Source organism: Ochotona curzoniae, unplaced genomic scaffold (genome assembly GCF_017591425.1).
Source record: "Ochotona curzoniae isolate NIBS_2020 unplaced genomic scaffold, NIBS_Ocur_1.0 contig_2321, whole genome shotgun sequence".
Taxonomy (NCBI): Eukaryota; Metazoa; Chordata; class Mammalia; order Lagomorpha; family Ochotonidae; genus Ochotona; species Ochotona curzoniae.
The window spans coordinates 264,048-281,867 of record NW_024465421.1 but is presented as its reverse complement, the minus strand read 5'-3'; the positions used below and the strand labels follow the sequence as shown (position 1 = coordinate 281,867).

General features: G+C 49.7%; 1 pseudogene; it reads left to right on the top strand.

Annotated features, from left to right (window-relative positions):
- The first annotated feature begins 9,335 nt into the window (after nucleotides 1-9,335).
- Nucleotides 9,336-13,446, top strand: LOC121151918 (annotated as a pseudogene).
- The last annotated feature ends 4,374 nt before the right edge of the window (nucleotides 13,447-17,820 follow it).

Below are 17,820 nucleotides of genomic sequence, written 5' to 3'. Positions count from 1 at the left end.
ACCAGGGCACCACGTCTCAGGTCATCAGATGGATGGAAATATGCCCAGAGCCTTGTGTACATGCAGTGCATCCTGTGCCTAATCAAATGTGTGTGAAAATGGAAAGAGCAAATACAGTAGCATAAAATGGGTTGGCAATTTCTGTAGTATAATGTCCTTAGCCAGGATCTCAAGTTCAGAAAGGAATCGGGGCAAGGTTCATGAACTCAGAAGAATCATGCCTTGCACATTGTGTCCTGGGGAATTTGCCTGTACTTTCTGCCTGACCTGTGTGGTTAGGGTAAAGCACATGACACAGACCTCTAGGGTCAGATCTGTTGTCAGCAATTAATTCCAGGAGTGTTTTTCATGCACTTGTGCCTGCTGTGGGGTTAGTTCCAAGCTAGAGCATATTCATCCTGAGCCTCTTACACTGACCCCATTAAGACCTGTTACACCCTGATGGGCTGGGAAGTGGGCACCATGGGAGGAGTGCCCAGCAGGGTGAGTGTGCACACACACCTATCCTGCCCCCAGTCCCAGGGAGAGCAGTGACAGCCGTCTGCATGCAATGTAGGTGAAGGTCAGAGCCTCTGTGACATCACCTGTGACATCATGCTGTGTGTTGGTAACAGGGAGGGGCATGTTGAGGATAGAGACAGAGCAGGGAGAGCCCCTGGGTAGAGGTCATGTCCCGGTGGGAGAGGGCCTGGGGGAGGGTTTGCAAGGGCATGGTGGACACGGATGAGGGAATTTGAGGGGGCGCGACAAGAGAAAGGGTGCGGGTGCGAGGAGGTAAGGTGAGGGAGGGTTGTAGGTGTTCTCCTACCAGGACATGATCACAACTGCAGAGAGAAGGTGGGCTCAGGGCAGGGTGAGGGTGGGTGATGGTGGGTGATGGTGGGCAGAAAGTGTGTGTGAGTGGGCTGAGGGAGGGTAAGGATGGAGAAGGCAGGCTGAGGTGGGCTAGGGAGAGTGAGGGTGGGCTGAGGGCTGAGGCTAAGGTGGGCACGGGTGAAAGATGAAGTGGGGGTGACAGGGTTGGTGGCAGTAGGGCAGGAACGGCACGCAGATGCAGGAGAGGGGTTTCTAGGGGAGTGGGGGACGTGCTGAATCCAGGGGCTGGTGGGTTAGATTGTAATCCTCTCGTGGCAGGGCACTGGGGGCTTCCCTTCCTCATTGCATGGCAAGGGTCTGGGTCCCAGGAAGTTGCCTGAATTGGCAAATTTTTGGCATTGGTCCATAAACAACCAAGTGAGATCTGATTTCCTCAAAAGGTTTGGCCGAGGGTCAGCGTGGACTGGCATGGGGAGATGCAGGCAGGCTTAGGGCAGGCTGTGGGTCCTCCTCCTCCTCCTCCTCCAAGACATGATTATGATCCAGGGCGACGGAGAGTGAGGATGACCTTAGGCTGAGGTGGGCATGGGGGTGCTGAGGGTTGGTGAAGGAGGGCAAAGGTGGACAGAGGCCAGGCTGATGTGTGTGAGGATGGGCTGGAGAGGGCCATGCTTGCCAAGGGTGTGCTGAGTTTGAGTGAGTGAGGACATGATTGAGTTTGAGTGAGTGAGGACAGGGCTGGCTCCTGTGAAAGATGAGGCGGGGATTGATAATGATGGAGGAGTGAGGCACTCCAGGGCAGTGGAAGAAATGTGGAAGCCACTTGTGGCAGTCTTGGTACCATGCAGGTAAGCAGGGAGAGCTCTGGATGCTTTTCGACCCAGATGAGTCTTTTCTATTTTGTTAACTGACATGATTTTGGGTCCCTGGAACTCATTGCCTGCATTTACAAATCAATTTCTGGCACTGGTCCAAAAATATCTGCATGCAGCTTTAATTTTTTTTTTTCCCAAAGATTTATTTGAAAGGCAAGTTAGAGATTGAACTCTTTCATCCATTGATTCACTCTCTTACAAGGCAAAAACTGTCAGGCCTGGGCCGGGATGAAGCCAGAAGGCAGAATTCCTTCCTGGTCTCCTGAATGCCGTAGTAGGGGCCAACGCCCTTGGTCTGCCAGCTGATAGCTTCCTGGGCATGTGAGCCTGTGGGTTGGAAGTTGGATGTTCAGTACTTGAACTGCTGCTCCTGTATGGTGTGCTGGGAAACAGGAAGTGCCGTAAGGCCAGCTGCCCTGTCAAGTCCTTCTATGTAACGGTTCCCAACCCTTTAATTCGGGTGGTGGGGACCCACTTCTGGACTCTGTGGGTCTCACTTTGGGGGTCACTGCCTAAGGCGGGCTGCGGACGGACATTCCCTCCCCAGAGGAGGCGGCCCAGGCTTGCCAGGAGAGCTTCCCAGAAACGAATGTGTGTTTTGGGATTAGACCTGGGAGGGACAGGTCCTGAGCCTGGCTGCATTGCAGCTACAAAGGAGTCAGTCGTGTCAAGTGTTAGGTGGTCCTAGAGAAACAGAACAACAAAAAACCCCAGGGAAAACCTTCAAAACCAATCTTCTCACTAGGACTCAACCGAAAATGAAGATAATTGAAAGCCCTGATGCATGAGGTGGTCGGCTGCTGGCCTGGAGCCGCGTGTCTCCTGCCCTGCTGATTGGCTCGTTGTACCGAGTGTGGAGAGGTGGTGGGGTACCTGTGTCATGTGTGTCCCCAGCATGATGATTGGCCAAACTTGGTAGGAAAGAGAGAGAGGACAAAGTGGCAGCGGTGGTGGCTCAAGGCGGGGAAGGATCAGTGGACAAAAGCAAAAATAAGATTGTTTTATTGATTGATTTGAAAGAGACACACAGAGAAACAGATGGGGAGAACTAACATCCTGAGTCAGATTCCCCAAATCTGCACAACATCCATGGCAAATAACAAGGAGAGAGGCGTCTCGTGGCAAGGACCCAACATTTTTTTTTTTTAAAGATTTAGTTGTTGGGCCTGGCAGCGTGGCCTAGTGGCTAAAGTCTTCACCTTGAACACTCCGGGATCCTGTATGGGCACTGGTTCTAATCCCGGCAGCTCCACTTTCCATCCAGCTCCCTGCTTGTGGCCTGGGAAAGCATTGGAGGACGGCCCAAAGCCTTGGGACCCTGCACCCGTGTGGGAGACCTGGAAGAAGTTTCTGGCTCCCGGCTTCACATCAGCATAACACCGACTGTTGCGTTCACTTGGAGAGTGAATCATCAGATGTAGGATCTTTCTGTCTTTCCTCCCCTCTGTATCTGACTCCCCAATAAAAATAAAATTTAAAAAAAAGATTTTATGGGAAGTCAGATATACAGAGAGGAAGATCTTCTGTCTGATGATTCCCCAAGCGGCCGCAATGTTGGAGCTGAGCCAATCTGAAACCAACCAGGAGCCAGGAGCTTCTTCCGAGTCTCCCACACGGGTGCAGGGTCCCAAGGCTTTGGGCTGTCCTTAACTGCTTTCCCGGGCCACAGGCAGGGAGCTGGATGGGAAGCAGGGTTGCCGGGATTAGAACCGGTGCGCATATGGGATCCTGGCGCGTGCAAGGCGAGGACCTTTAACCATTACGCTATTGTGCTGGGCCCATTTTTAAAAGATTTGTTTATCTTTATTACAAAATACAGATATATCTGACTTTGTAATGAAAAGAAAATAAATCCAAAAAATATTTGTTGAAGAGTTCAAGAACAAAAGGAGGACACACACACACACCTTCCATCTACTGGCTTGTTCCTCAGTGAACACAGTCACTAAGGTTCGGCCAGGAAAACTCAGGAGGCAGGAGCATCAGGCCTCCCCCACAAGACCAGGGGTTCACACACTTGGGGCGCCCTCTGCGGCTTTCCCCCAGCTGTGAGCAGGGGATTGGATTTGAAGGGCAGCAGTAGGAATTGAGTTCAGCTGATGCCATGAGGGGCTAGGCATTTGTAGGAAGTGGCTCTACGTGTCGTGTCAACGGTTGTGGCCTCACAATCTCAAAAGGATATTATTGACTTGAAATGCATAGTGACGGAGAAAGACCTCTGCTTCACACAGCGGTTGGCCACACCAGCAAGGATTGGGCCAGGCTGCAGCCCGGAGCCTGGAAGTCCTTGTAGGTGGCACAGGACCAAACAATGGAGCCATTCTCTGTTGCGCTCAGGCACAGCAGCTGGAACCTGGATCAGAAGTGGGTTTAGGATAAGGGATGCTGGTGTCTTTGTTTTTTTTTTTCAATGATTGGAATTAACCGATAGACCCTTGTGCTTTTGGTTGAATTTCCCTGATTGATAGTTATGTTGTGCATAATTTCATGTATCGATTCATTTGTATTTCTTTGGAAAATATCCGCTCAGCTTTCCCCCTTTTAACTGGATTGTTTTGTTGCTGTCGAGTTTCTTGGACTTCTTAAATATTCTGAGTAGTAACCCTTTCTTGGATGTGTAGTTTTCAATTATTTTCTCTCATTCTCTCGGTTTTCTCTCTGTCTTCCTTTGCTGTGCGGTAGCTTCGCAGTGTGATAACCCGATTTGATATTTTTTGCCTTCATTACCTGTGCTTTTGGAATCCTACCCAGAGTCTCTGTCCCTGATTTTGGTTAGTAGTTTTATTGCCTCAGGTCTTAAGTTTAGATTCTTGGTCCGTTTTGAGTTGATTGTCGTCTAAGGTGCATGATATAGGTCTTTTTCTTTTTAAAAATGCATTGAATAGAGAGGAAGGAAGTGGAGGAGGAGCAGGCAGTGGTGGCTGTTGGGTGGCCAGGGATTGGCCAAGCTGAAGCCAGAAGCCAGGGGTATGACTGTCGCCCACACGAGAGGCAGGGCCCCAAGCACTTGGACCTTCCTCTGCTGCTGTTGCAGGCACAGGAACACAGACGGATGCACAGCAGAGCAGCCGTGGCGTGAGTCACAACCCAAGTGGGATGCTGGCTTCGCAGGTGGTAGCTTAACCTGCGGCACTACGGCGCAGGCCAGGCTGGGGATGTAGGTCTTTGTCCAGCTTCCACGTCGGAAATCCGGTTTCCCAGCAGCATTTCCTCAAGAGTTCGTCCTTTCTTCAAAAATGTTTTTAGCTCTTTTTGTCTGTCACAGATTAGTTGTTAGATACTTGGGTTTATTTCTGTGCTATCCTATTTTTCTTTTTTTTAAGATTTATTTAATTTTCATATTGGAAAGTCAGACTTACAGGAAGAAGGAGAGAGAGAAAGCGCTTCGAGCTGCTGGGTTACTTCCCAAGTGGCCAAAGCTGAACTGATCCGAAGACAGGAGCTTCTTCTGGGTCTCCTATACAGGTGCTTTGGCCCATCCTTGACTGCTTTCCCAGGCTACAGGCAGGGAGCTGGATCAGAAGTGGAGCAGTTGATATTAGAACCAGCGCCCATATGGGTTGCCGCTGGATGCAAGATGAGAACTTTAACCACTAGGCTATTGCACCAGGCCCTATGCTATCCTATTTAATTGATCAACATGTTCATTTTTTAGCAGTGTCATGGTTTTGATTATAACTCCCATAAAATATGTATTATCAGATACTGTAATGTCTTAGTTTTTAATGTGTAAGATCATTTTTGGAATTTGTGGGTCATTTGTGTTTCCATAGGAATCTTAGGGTTTTATTTCCAGTTATTTGAATGTTGTCCAGAATCCTGATGGAGATTGCATTGAATATTATAATTTCTTTCAGTAGCATGGACATTTTGATAACTCTTGTAATCACTTACCATCGAAGCGCCCCCCCCCCCGTTTTAGTGTCTTCTGTTTGTTAATATAATTTTAGTGTTGAGATATTTTGCATCTTGTGGTAACTTCATAGAAAGGCATTTTTATTTGTAGCTATTAGGGATGGACTGGCGTTTGCAGTTCTTAGCTCACTGTCCTTCTATTGTGAGCTATTTTTATGTACAACATTAGGTTTGAAAATCAAGTCGAACAGTCTAGTAGGGTCTTTCGGTAATCATATCTTGTGTGAAAAGGAATAACTTGTTTCCTGTATAATAATTTGTTTCAACTTGGATTCTTTTTCCTAATAGTTCTAATGAGGCTTTCAGAACTGCATCCGTTAAAACTGGGGAGAGCGGGCATCTTCCACAAGTCCAGAGCATTCGGTGTTCCCGTGTACGCCACCCCTGCAGGTGCCCGCGGAGCTCATCTCTCAGGGCACCCAGTGCACGTGTCTGGGAGAGCACAAAATGTGCACCATTCCTGAGGGCTCCTTCAGTGTACGCATCTCTGAAGATGCCCTGCACCTTACACACTTGTCTGCCACACACGTGGGTGTTTGTTGTGATGAGAGAGCCAGCCCTTCCCCACCTGGTAAAATCCTATCGCGAAGCTGCAGAGAACTCCGACTGGGCACCTACTGCCGTCCCAGTGGCCCATGCTGGGTTTCTCAATTGCAAACCTTTCCACTCCCTCTGCGTCGTTCAGCAATACTAATTCTGTCAAGGTCTAGAAGTGCTCAAGAAGAGCCTCCCATGTATGCAGCTTGCACTCCTGGAGTGCCCTTTGCTTTTGTCTTCATCATTTAAAATGGTAAATATTATACTTGACTGGTGACTCACTCAGAGTTGACCTCAGCCGCAGGGCACAGAGAAAGTGGTTTCTGAAGAACTGACGTTCAAAAGGCAGAAGGATTCATAGGACTGGAGTCCTCATCAGAAAAAGCTGGGGAAGCAGGCTTCTGGTGCTGTGTGGCTGATGCAGGAACTAGTGCTCGCTGTTCCATCTGTTCCAGCTCACACTACGGATGAAGGGGCGTCACGGTCCCCTTTCCAAACACAGTGGCACCTGGGGAGTTGCCCATCATCCTGGGGCTGTTGCTCTTGTCAAATCACCGATTTGAGGTAGGAGGGATGTCTGTGCTGCCCCCAGTGCGAGGCATACCCTCCCCAGGGTCATGGGCAAAGGTTTTGTGATAGGCGAGCCACAGGGTGAGCTCAGGGACACCAGCCTCAGTGGTGAAACTTCCACTGTGTCATGGTCTGTACCCTCCTGCAGAGAAGGGACAGAAATCAAGGCCCTGGCAAAGGTGTGCATTCTTGGGTGTGTGATCTGCCCACCAGGCCTCTGAGCAGTTCCCGGTAGATCTGTACTTTTCAACCTTGTGCCCCCACTGTTTTCATGGCAAGCCATGACTGCGATGGGATTAGTCACCTGCCTGTAGTCGAGCAGCTAACAAATCTGGGAGGCAACATGCACTCACTGAGGGTTACATTTGGATTTTGCTTGAAAAGATTTATTTCTATTGGAAAGACAGATTTATAGAGAGGAGAGACAAAGGTCTTTCATCCACTGGATCATTCACTCCCCAAATGGCTACGAAGGCAGGATCTGACCCGAACTGAAGCCAGGAGCCTCTTCTGGATTTCCTACGTGGGAACAGGGTGTCCCAAGGCTTTAAGCCATCCTTTGCTGTCTTCCCAAGCCACAAGCAGGGAGCTGGATGGGAAGTGGAGCATCTGGGACATGAACTTGTGCCCATATGGGATCCTGGTGCTTTGCAAGGAAAGGATTGGCCGGTTTTGTTTGAGATTGATATGCACACTGCTTTTGGATTTCTTTTTTTCTTGTTTTAATTTTTATTTTTGATGATTACATGGTTGACCAGGGTGGGAAGGATGAAGGGTTAGGGAAGAGTGGGTGAAATCATTGTTTCCTAATTCTCTATTTCTTCTTGTCTCTGAGGGAATGGGAGAGCAAAGGGGGAAGCCACACCCAGCCTCGCCAATGTCCTAGTAGCCAGCGATGGGGAACTGCCACCCAATATCAACCCAGGGTCCCGCTGCAATGCATGTTCTGAGGATTCTGACCAAGTGCTTTGGATAGTTCTGAAATGCTGTCGATTCTGCCAATCCAAGGGTGAGGCAACCTTCCCAGTGTCCATTCTGACAAAGTTGACCTCAAGTCTCCATGCACCCAGATTTTTGCTCTGTTTACTGGGGTAGTTGTTCAGTTTTCTGTTCTCCTTTCCTTGTGATGGTACCAAACGGGCTGCCATACTGTCCATGTGCATCAGGGTCTGCATCCACTGCTCCACCTTTTTTGCTGGCAGGTAGGTCCAAGGACCCGGGCCAGGCGACCTGAGCCCCACCAGATTCCCCACCCCTGCCTGTGGCTCACGAAACCAGCTCCCACTGACCCCTGGCTGGCATGGCTCACCTCACCTCAGCATCCCCAGTGTGAGCTGGCTTGCATTGAGGCCTGACCTGGCCCCTTCTATACGCTGTCCTGGTTCTCAGATCTTCCAGTGGATGCTATGAACTGGCCCAGCCTGGTCTGTCCACAGACCTGACCCATATGTATGCCAGTGGCTACTATAACCTGGCATGGTCAGGGTTGCTCCTTGACTTGCTTCTTGCACTCACCTGCATGGACTGCGTCCCCACAAAGGAGTTTCCCAAGCTCCTCTGTCAGTTCTCCCAGTGGCAGATCTTGCACACACCAGTGGGTCCTTGGCCCAGGTTGGTTTTGTCCACCTCTTGTCCTGGCAAGAACAGTGGCCTTGTTTAACCGGCCCACATCCATTCTGGTTCTTACTGTTGGGTGTTGCAGCACAGCCACACCTGGTCCGTGCCCAGACACAGCTTTTGCATGGTTCAGTGGGAATCAAGACCTAGCCTAGCCTGTTCTGCACCCACCCTGGCGCTCACAAGTGCCTATGGGTGCTGGAGTGCAGCCCAGTCTGTTGCTCCCCAGATCTAGTCCACACCCACGCCAAGGGAGGCTATAGCCATATCTAACCCAGTCTGCTGCCCTCAGTCTGGCTCTCGTGCTCACCAGTGGGAATCCCAACTCAGCTGGGGAGTCCCCTTAGCTCCTCAGCCAGGCCTGTTTTCATCCACAGTTTTTGGGTGTGCCAGCAGATTGCAGCTGCACCGGGGTGAGCCCGCGTATCCCCAACAGATTCTGCCACAAGACCTGATTCTCTCACGTGCTAGTGCTAGTTATCTTGGCCCATCCTAATTCACCCTTCCCCGATCCAACTCTCCCTGGTAGTTACTGTGATCTTGCCCTGATAGGCTCCAGCCTTAGCTTTAGTGTTCCAGTGAGTGGTTCTCTGTGATGGTCGATGCTAACTACCACAGCTCAAGTCTCCCATGTGTGCTGGTGCTTCAGACTGACATTTAAAGTTCTCCCTGTTCCCCCTTCCAAACCAATCAGACTCAGTACGCTTACTTACCTGAAAGTACAGTGATCTTGTTCATTGATGTCCCACAGTAGTCATTCCTCTGCTGGACATGAACCCTCAGGTCTTGCTCAGCCTCACTTGTGCCATATCCATTACCCCATGTAAGCTCACATGCTCAAGTCCCTAGAGTGTGTCACCGCTGGGCCACCCAATCTGGAGCCAGCTCTGCCACCGCCAGCTGGATGGGGGCAAGAGGACCCCAAACAGGACCCCTGAAGCTGCCTGCTGCTCTCCATTGTGGTAGTCTCCAAGGACCTCAATTGGCACAAAGCCAAGAGCAAAGTGGGCTGAAGCGGGAGGGCATGAAGGCGGGTACCAAGCATGCGGGAGCAGACACAGAGGTTCCTGTACCCACTAGGTTTGTTACTGATACTGGTGAATACCAACTACACGCTGTGTGTGGACTGGGAAGGCATGGTGGAGCACTACCACATCATGTACCATGCCAGCAAGCTCTGCATCCACAAGGAGGTATACTTCGAGAACCTCAGGCAGCTGGTGGAGGATGCCAATGGACTGCATGCGCCTCATCAAACCAAAAGTCATGGAAGGCACCGTGACCATGCAGTATGAGTTCTATCACAGTGGTTGGACTTTGAATATTAAGGATCGTAAAATCAAGATGGCGGAATAGGGTAAGGACACGTATAAACAGACGGAGACACATTTAACCAGGATGAAGCAGAGAGGACACATTCCAGGAAATAGGAGAGGACAGAACAACATCAGAGGGGTACCTGGAGATTGGTGTTGTGTTGCAGTGACTGATACTCCAGTGTCATTCTGCTAACCACTATCTGAACTATACCAGCAGCCGAAATTCCACCAGCAACCAGGTGGGAAGGGACTTTCACTGGGAGCTTGGGAGGTGAACCCAGACAGAGAACTGCCTGTCATGCTGTTTTCTATTTGATTTGACCAGGTGCAGAGACAAAGCAGCAGATCCCAGATGGGCATAGCGAAAACGGTGGATTTCACAGCCCAGTCAGCTCCCTAGAGCCGGATTGGGCACCATTTTGCCTAAGAAGGCAAAGGCAAGAGTAAGGACTGAGCACATGTCAAGCTGGGAGTGAACTCATTTCTGACTCAGTGAGTTGCAGCAATGCAGCATTGTGTAGGTTCCACCCAAGACAGGTCTGGGTAGCCCTCAGAGCAGATGGCCAGCAGATCAAGAACATCAGGTGCCATTTTGTACACTGTGGCAATAGCTTTAGGATTGCAGGGGACAGCAGCAAAAATCACACATATGCTGAGCTCATGAGAATTCATGGAGTTCTGTGGATTGCACTGGTCTCTCAGGAAAATAATACCAACTGTGGCATTGTACGGGTCAAAATAGGTCTGTGTGGCACCCAGACCTAATGTCCAACAGGTTCTGGCAAGATCAGCGCCACCAACAACCTAACTATATAGGATGTCTCCCTAATCCTGGGACCTGCTCCAACCTGAAGTGGGAGAAAGGTTGTACAGACCAGGGTGCAGCCTCAACACAGTATCACAGGAGGTGGAGACTGGTGAGCCAGGAACTGGGGCTATGGAGTTCTTTGTGGAAATCTGACATAAGAACCCAGACCTGGAACTTGCTGGAGGTTGTGGCTCAACTGGCGACAAGCAAAGAGCAGTGTACCAACTGCAATAAGCAAAATCAAATTGTAGAACTGTGGGTGACACAGCTTGGAAACCTGCTCCAAGAAGAATCTGTTCACCAGAAGTACAATGACCAAGAGCAAAAGAAGAGACAGAGGCACAATGAATAGTACTGAAGACTCCCCTGCAAAGGGGCAAAACCCTGTGCCAACCTCAGAGTTAACTGAGGGAGACAATGAGAAAATAGGCGACACAGAATTCAGAAAACTCATTTTAAAGCTTCTGATCAACAATGAGAAGCATATGCAAGAGTTCAAAGACTTAAGGAATATTTTACACAAGCAATACCAGCAATAAAGCAAATCAAGGCTGATATATCAGAAATTAAGAACACAAAGAGCAAATTAAAAGTACAGTGGAGAGTCTCCAAAACAGAATGAAACAAGCAGAAGAAAGAATTTCAGAATTGGAAAACATATCCTATCACCAGGGAGAAGCAAACAAAAAGCTGGAAGCAGAGCTGAATCAGGCCAAAAAAAGTATTCAAGAATTGAAAGACACTGTTAAGAGGCCTAATACAAGAGCCATGGGAGTCCCAGAAGATGCAGAAAGAGAAACTGGTTTTACAAATATACTTAATTAAATAATAAAGGAAAATTTCCCTAGTCTAGAGAAAGAATTGGGAAACAAGATCCAGGAGGGGACAGAACTCCCAATAGGTTTGATCAAAAGCAATCTTCAAGACACATGATCATCAAGCTCTCTTCAATTGAACATAAGGAAAAGATTCTTAAATGTGCATGTGAAAAAAATAAATTGACATATAAAGGAAGGCCAATTAAGCTCACAGGAGATCTCGCACAGGAAACTCTACAGGCAAGAAGAGAATGGAGTGACAAGTGAATGGATTCTGAAAGAAAAAAAATCGTCGGCCCAGGACAATGTACCCAGCAAAGCTTTCTTTTGTCTTTGAAAATGAAATAACATTCTTCCACAGTAAAGTTAAAAGAATTTGCCTCTTTCAAACCTGCCCTACAAAGGATACTTCAAGATGTTCTCTTGACAGAGAAGAGGAATAGCTCCTACCAAAACCAAAGGCAAACGGGAAGAACATCCCAGTAAAATAACAGTAGACTAAATCAATGAACAACCCATTCCTAAAATGACAGGACCAAGTTACCACCCATACATATTAACCCTGAATGTAAATGGCTTAAGCTCAATCAAACATCATAGATTAGTAGACTGGATTAAAAAACAAAACCCATCTATTGTCTAGAAGAGACAGATTTCACCAACAAAAATTAGCAGAAACTATATCACATGGGTTTTGTTGTTTTCTGTGGGTTTCATCCCTTCAAAACACTGTCTTTTGATTAAATCATTCAATGATTCAGATCATGCAGTGGCATCATTTTCTTTAAGAAGGTTCTTGATTTTCATTTCTTCAGCTACACGTTAGTCATTTAGTAGCATGTTATTTAACTTCATGGTGTTGTTAATTTTTTCTTCCTGTTGTTGATTTTGTTTTGTGGCTTTCATTTAAGGGATGTATAATAGCTGTGTAATGGAGACTGTCATATCTAGTAACATGTTGTTTAACTTCATGGCATTGTAAATTTCTATTTTTCTTTCTATTGTTGATTTTGTATTATGACTTTTCATTTGAGGGGATGTACAGTAGCTGTGAAATGGAGACTAACATACCCAGATGTGAGGATGCAATGTAGTATGCATTTCTACTTCCAGACAAAGATGGACTTACAATGAAACTGCTTACTCTATCTTGACAGTAGAATGCTAGACTCTGTCATTGTCCATGCCCGCAATGATGGACATATGACCGTGTATGAAGAACTATACTTTAGTAATGATATAGAGGAACTAGGTGGGGGGAGTGGAATTAGGGCTGGGATAAGGGAAATAACAGGAGCCTATGGAACTGTATCATAAAATGATTATAAAAAAAATAAATAAAATTTTAAAAAACTGAAAAAAAAAAACCCAAGAATATTAAGGAGCTAAAACTGCTGCAGACCATGGTGGGGGTGTGTGTGGAATTTGGAGGTATAATGCTGGATGATTACTGGGGCAACAAGGTCATGGTCAAATGCATCAAGAATGACCCCATGGGCCAGGCCTTCCTGGCTGAAGCCTTGGTCATGACGCAACTCAGGCACAGCAACCTGGTCCAGGGCACTCATGCTGCTGGATGTGATTGTAGACAAGGGTGGTCTCTACATCACACTGAGTACAGGGGCGATGGGAGCCGGGTGGGCTACCTGTGGTCTCAGGGCTGGCTGGGGCTGCTCAGTGCTGGGTGGAGACTGCCTCTTCAAGTTCTCGCTAGACACGTATGAGGCCATGGGCTGCGTCGAGGGCAACAACCCTGTGCACTGCGACCTGGTCGCTTGCAACGTGCTGGTGTCCAAGGACAACATGGCCAGGGACAGTGACTTCTGCCTCACCGAAGAGGCCTCGGGCACCCAGCACAGGGGCAAGCTGCCAATCAAGTGCACAGCCCCGGAAGCCCTGCAGGAAAAGAACTTTACCAAATCTCATGTGTGGAGCTTTGGGGTCCTCCTCTGGGAGATCTCCTTCGGATGAGTGCTTTACGTGAGAATTGCCCTGAAGGATGCAGTCCCTGGGGGGGCGGGGCTATAAAGATGGATACCCCTGACAGCAGCTGCTTGGTGGCCTACTACATCATGGAGAAGGACTGGAGCCTGGATGTGGCCATGGGGCCCTCCTTTCTGCAGCTGCCAAAGCAGCTGGAACACATCAAAAGCCATGAGCTGCACCTGTGACCTTTGGCCTTTTCCCAGGTCCTGGGCCCGTGCGGACGGAGCCTGAACAATCCTTGCCAGGGCCACACCTGAACTGAGCACAACAGGCAGGTGGGGCCGGCCCCTTGTCCTCTGTCTTCCGTCACAACATGCCACAGGCTCTGCTCTCTCGGTCCTGTCTACCAGGCTTGTTCCCCTGCCCTCATTGTTACACGTCCTGTGAAGCCTCTTGCTCGCCTGTGTCTATGCTTGACCGTGTCACCCTGTTGCATCCACCCTTGGCAGTATTTTTCAGGGGTTTGGGGCCTGTGTCTGCTGCTGCTGCTGCTGCTGCTGCTGCCTCTGCTGCCACCATCACCGTAACCACCAGCACCGCTTCTGCCACCTTGTGAGCCAAAACTGTAATAAACCCTCCATGTGGACACACACAGACACACACCACACACACACAGAGATGAAATGGAATTTCACTGAGATTAAGTTGAAGGGCAGGCGATTCCTGTCTGCAGAGGACCCACAAGAAGGAATGGGCACTGAGAAATGGGGAGAGATGACTTAAGCTTTGCTTTAGTTTGGGAAACCCAGGTCACAGAGGGACGGTGCTTGCATGCATTTGTCATAAACAAGTGAACTACTGTTTGCCACATTGCTGCTGCTAGAATCTGCATGTCTGGGGCTCCCGCTGAGCTGCCTCTGATATGAAGAGCCAGAGTAGGCATCAACAGCTTACAGCATCCTTAGTTACTTTGAGCAGCTTTGCTTGTTGCATTCTGGCTATGCTCCTCTCCATTTCAGTAACTAAGCAGCCACTGTACATTTCACTGAATTCCTGCAGAATACCAGAAACTGCCTGCTTCCTGTTTATTTCTAACTCAGGCATCCTTACTGTGCTCTTTCACTGGCAAAGTTCTTGGCAGGCATTGGCATGTTGTTTGTGTGTCCTGGCTGAGATGGCTCAGACTGTAGCTCCTGGTATTGCCCGTGTGTGTGTGTGTGTGTAAAGTTATCTCTCAGACTTAGAAACAGCTCTTTGTTACTGAGTTTTACATCTTAAGATGCACAAGCAGACAGAAACAGGGAGAAGTGGCACCTTCAGGTGTAGCAGATACAGCGAAACCATCACAGCCACCAGATGAGGGGTGCAGGGGACCTAGGATCCCCAAATGTGGGACAAGGCCAACTCCAGCTCTTCCCTGGACCTGGCCTGGGCATCGTCCGTTATGAGTAAGCATTCAGATGAGTGGCACGGGGGCAGAGCCCATCAGCTGCATGTGTTGAAGTTCATCAGGGTTGGCAGGACGTCTCCCATGAGGCAAACACTGCCTGGACACAGAAGCCAACCTCAGCCTGTGGTCTAGCTCCCCCACCACCAGGGTAGAGCAGAGTTGAAAGTGTGGTGTGGACGGTCGGGACTGGGATACAGATTTGAAATTTCATACTGGCTAGAGAAAACACTAGAATATGTCTTCTGTAGTAGGCAATAACTTGGAGATTAAGACATTTCCCCCAAGTCCCTGTGCCAACTGCACCATCCAAGACCTTAGCACATATTATCATATTCGGGGAACTGTATGTGTGGACACCGGTGAGGAGTCCAGCACACAGAGCAGGACTGATACGGTGCCCACAGTGATGGAGTAGAGTGGGGACACAGCACAGCAGTGAGGGGAATCCCACCCTCTCCGTGGCCTACATAGACTCCCAGCGGTTGTCCAGAAACACCATAACACCAGCGGTTGTCCAGAAACACCATAACACCAGCGGTTGTCCAGAAACACCATAACACCAGCGGTTGTCCAGAAACAGCATGACCCCAGCAGTCATCCGCAAATGAACCGTTCTGGCTCCAGGAGCACGCACAAAGGTGACCAGTGGCACGTCTCTCCAAAGCTCCTCTCCCATGCCTGTGTCTGATCTGCTCCCAGTCCGATGCCCTGCACATGTTTGTTTTATAATGGCCAGACAAAAGCAAGCAAGTTAGAATTGGTGCAAGATCTTGGATCCATATAATAAGAACAACAAATAATGGAACAAAATAATATGTGTTGGGCCCGGTGCAATGGCGCAGTGGTTAAGGTCCTCGCCTTGCACGCCCAGGATCCCATATGGGCGCCGGTTCTAATCCCAGCAGCCCTGCTTCCCTTCCAGCTCCCTGCCTGTGGCCTGGGAAAGCAGTCGAGGATGGCCCAAAGCCTTGGGACCCTGCACCCGCGTGGGAGACCCGGAAGAGGCTCCTGGCTTCGGACCGGCATAGCATCGGCCATTGCGCTCACTTGGGGAGTGAATCATCGGACGGAAGATCTTTCTGTCTCTCCTCTCTGTATATCCGCCTTTCTAATAAAAAAAATAAAATAAATCTTAAAAAAGAAATAATAATATGTGTTGTTTGGAAGGGCAGGAATGACAAAATCCCCGCCCCTGGGTGTGAGAGCCTTTGCATGTATGTACAAGCGCGCGTGCACGCAGACACACATCCACACACGCACAGAGGGAGTGCTGTCAGTTCCGATAGCCTGAGGAGTATTGCATTGTAATCGTGGAAACTCAGCGTCTGCATCTTCTGGAAGGTCCTCCCCCATTCCTTCTGCAATCAGCTCAAAGACTGCCACTTCTGGGAAACTGAGGACTAAGGCTCGCAGTGAAGGTGTTCACGGGGACTGAAACCCCAGGGTGGGAGGAAATGATGCCCATCTGCATCCCAACAGAAAGCTTAGCGCTGACCCTGGAAGCCCGACAGATGTGCGGGATGAGAAGCCGTCACCTGGGAGCAGCCTCTCTGCACTGCTGCTTCCCCGTGCACACCGTGCTGTCAGTGCGCTGGTAACAGGAAGGAACGTCATAATCGTGAACAGAGTACTTGGAAAGTCAGATCTACAGAGAGGAGGAGAGAAAGATCCTCCATCTGCTTATTCACTCCCTAAGCGGCCGCATCGGCCAGAGCTTAAACAGATCTGAAGCCCGGAGCCAGGAGCCTCTTCTGGGTTTCCTATGCGGGTGCAGGGTCCCAAGGCTTTGGGTCATCCTTAACTGCTTTCCCAGGCCTCAGTCAGGGAGCTGGATAGGAAGCGGGTCTGCTGGGATTGGAACTGGCGCCCGTATGGGATCCCAGCGTGTGCAATGTGAGGACTTCAGCCACTAGGTTACCACACTGGGCCCGAACAGAGCACTTTTAACATCCTCAATTCTATCATGCATCTCAACCCAGGAACAATTTAAGAGCCCAAAAGTAAAAAAAAAAAAAAAAAAAGAAAAAGAAAGAAGAAAGACGCACACTATTTGGATGATGTTACAACCAAATTCCGATTTGTGGCTCATGAAGTAGTTCCCCTCACCGAAAACTGACAGTGTTCCTAAAACATTGACCTTGAGGCTGAGGAACCTCATTAGGATGAGGGATTCGCACTTCCCTGACCTCATCTCAACCTTGGCTTTCATGGAGTCAGGCCCAGAGCCCCCACAGAAGGCTTGTCTTTCCAACTGCACGACCCTGCACTGCTCCTCCGCTCTTTGCCTCCCCTACCTTCCAGGAGCTTCTCTCCCTCCAGGACACGGTGGGAAATCAAAGACCTGGATCCTGCATCTGAGAATCCAGTCTTACAGGTCCCCCTGGTGGTAAGAAAGAAGAGAGGCTGAAGTAAAAAATCATTTCAGAGAAATTTAATCCAATTTGTGTGGGTGGTTTGAGGCACACACCCTTAGCCAGGAAGATCCCCACTGCCCCACTCCGCCTGGGAAATACAGCGAGACTACCACAGCTCAAGTTCCAGAGGAGGCGGCCAGGGGAGATGCCGGGACCCCAAAACCTGTGCACAGGCACTCAGGGAGAGGGAGAGCAGGGCTTGGGCGCTGTCACAGGGAGGGCTTCTCCCACCGAAAGAACAAGGCTCTCCCACTGTCACGCAGTCTGAGGGAGGGCCAAACTCCTTGGGGGACACTTTTGATCCACCCCGGTATGTGTCCATGGAACCCTGAGTGCCACGGGGGTCAGCAGCCCTCCCTGGCATACGAGGCTTTACTCTCATGGTTACCATGACATGGGCAGGGAGAGGAGGCATTGCGGCCACCCCCGCAGCACAGCTCCTCTGCCCAGGAGCGCCCTGGATTACAGCAGCACAAGCAGCGCCCACTGCCCGCTGATCCCGCACCTGGCCAGTGAGGGGCAGGCGAGGACCGAACCCGCGGATCTGGACAAGAAAACAGCAGCACCAGGGCCAACATGCCTTGCGTGCTCTGGATGCCTCTGCGCTTGGAGAGGCTCCGTCAGACACCCGGGCTGTGTCCTCTGCTGGGGACCCCACAATCAGGAACCCCCGAGGCCCATTTCCGCTGCCACCTGCACCCATAGTCTGGTCGGCATCGAAAGAATGGAGGCAACGCAGATCCTCTTACCCCAAA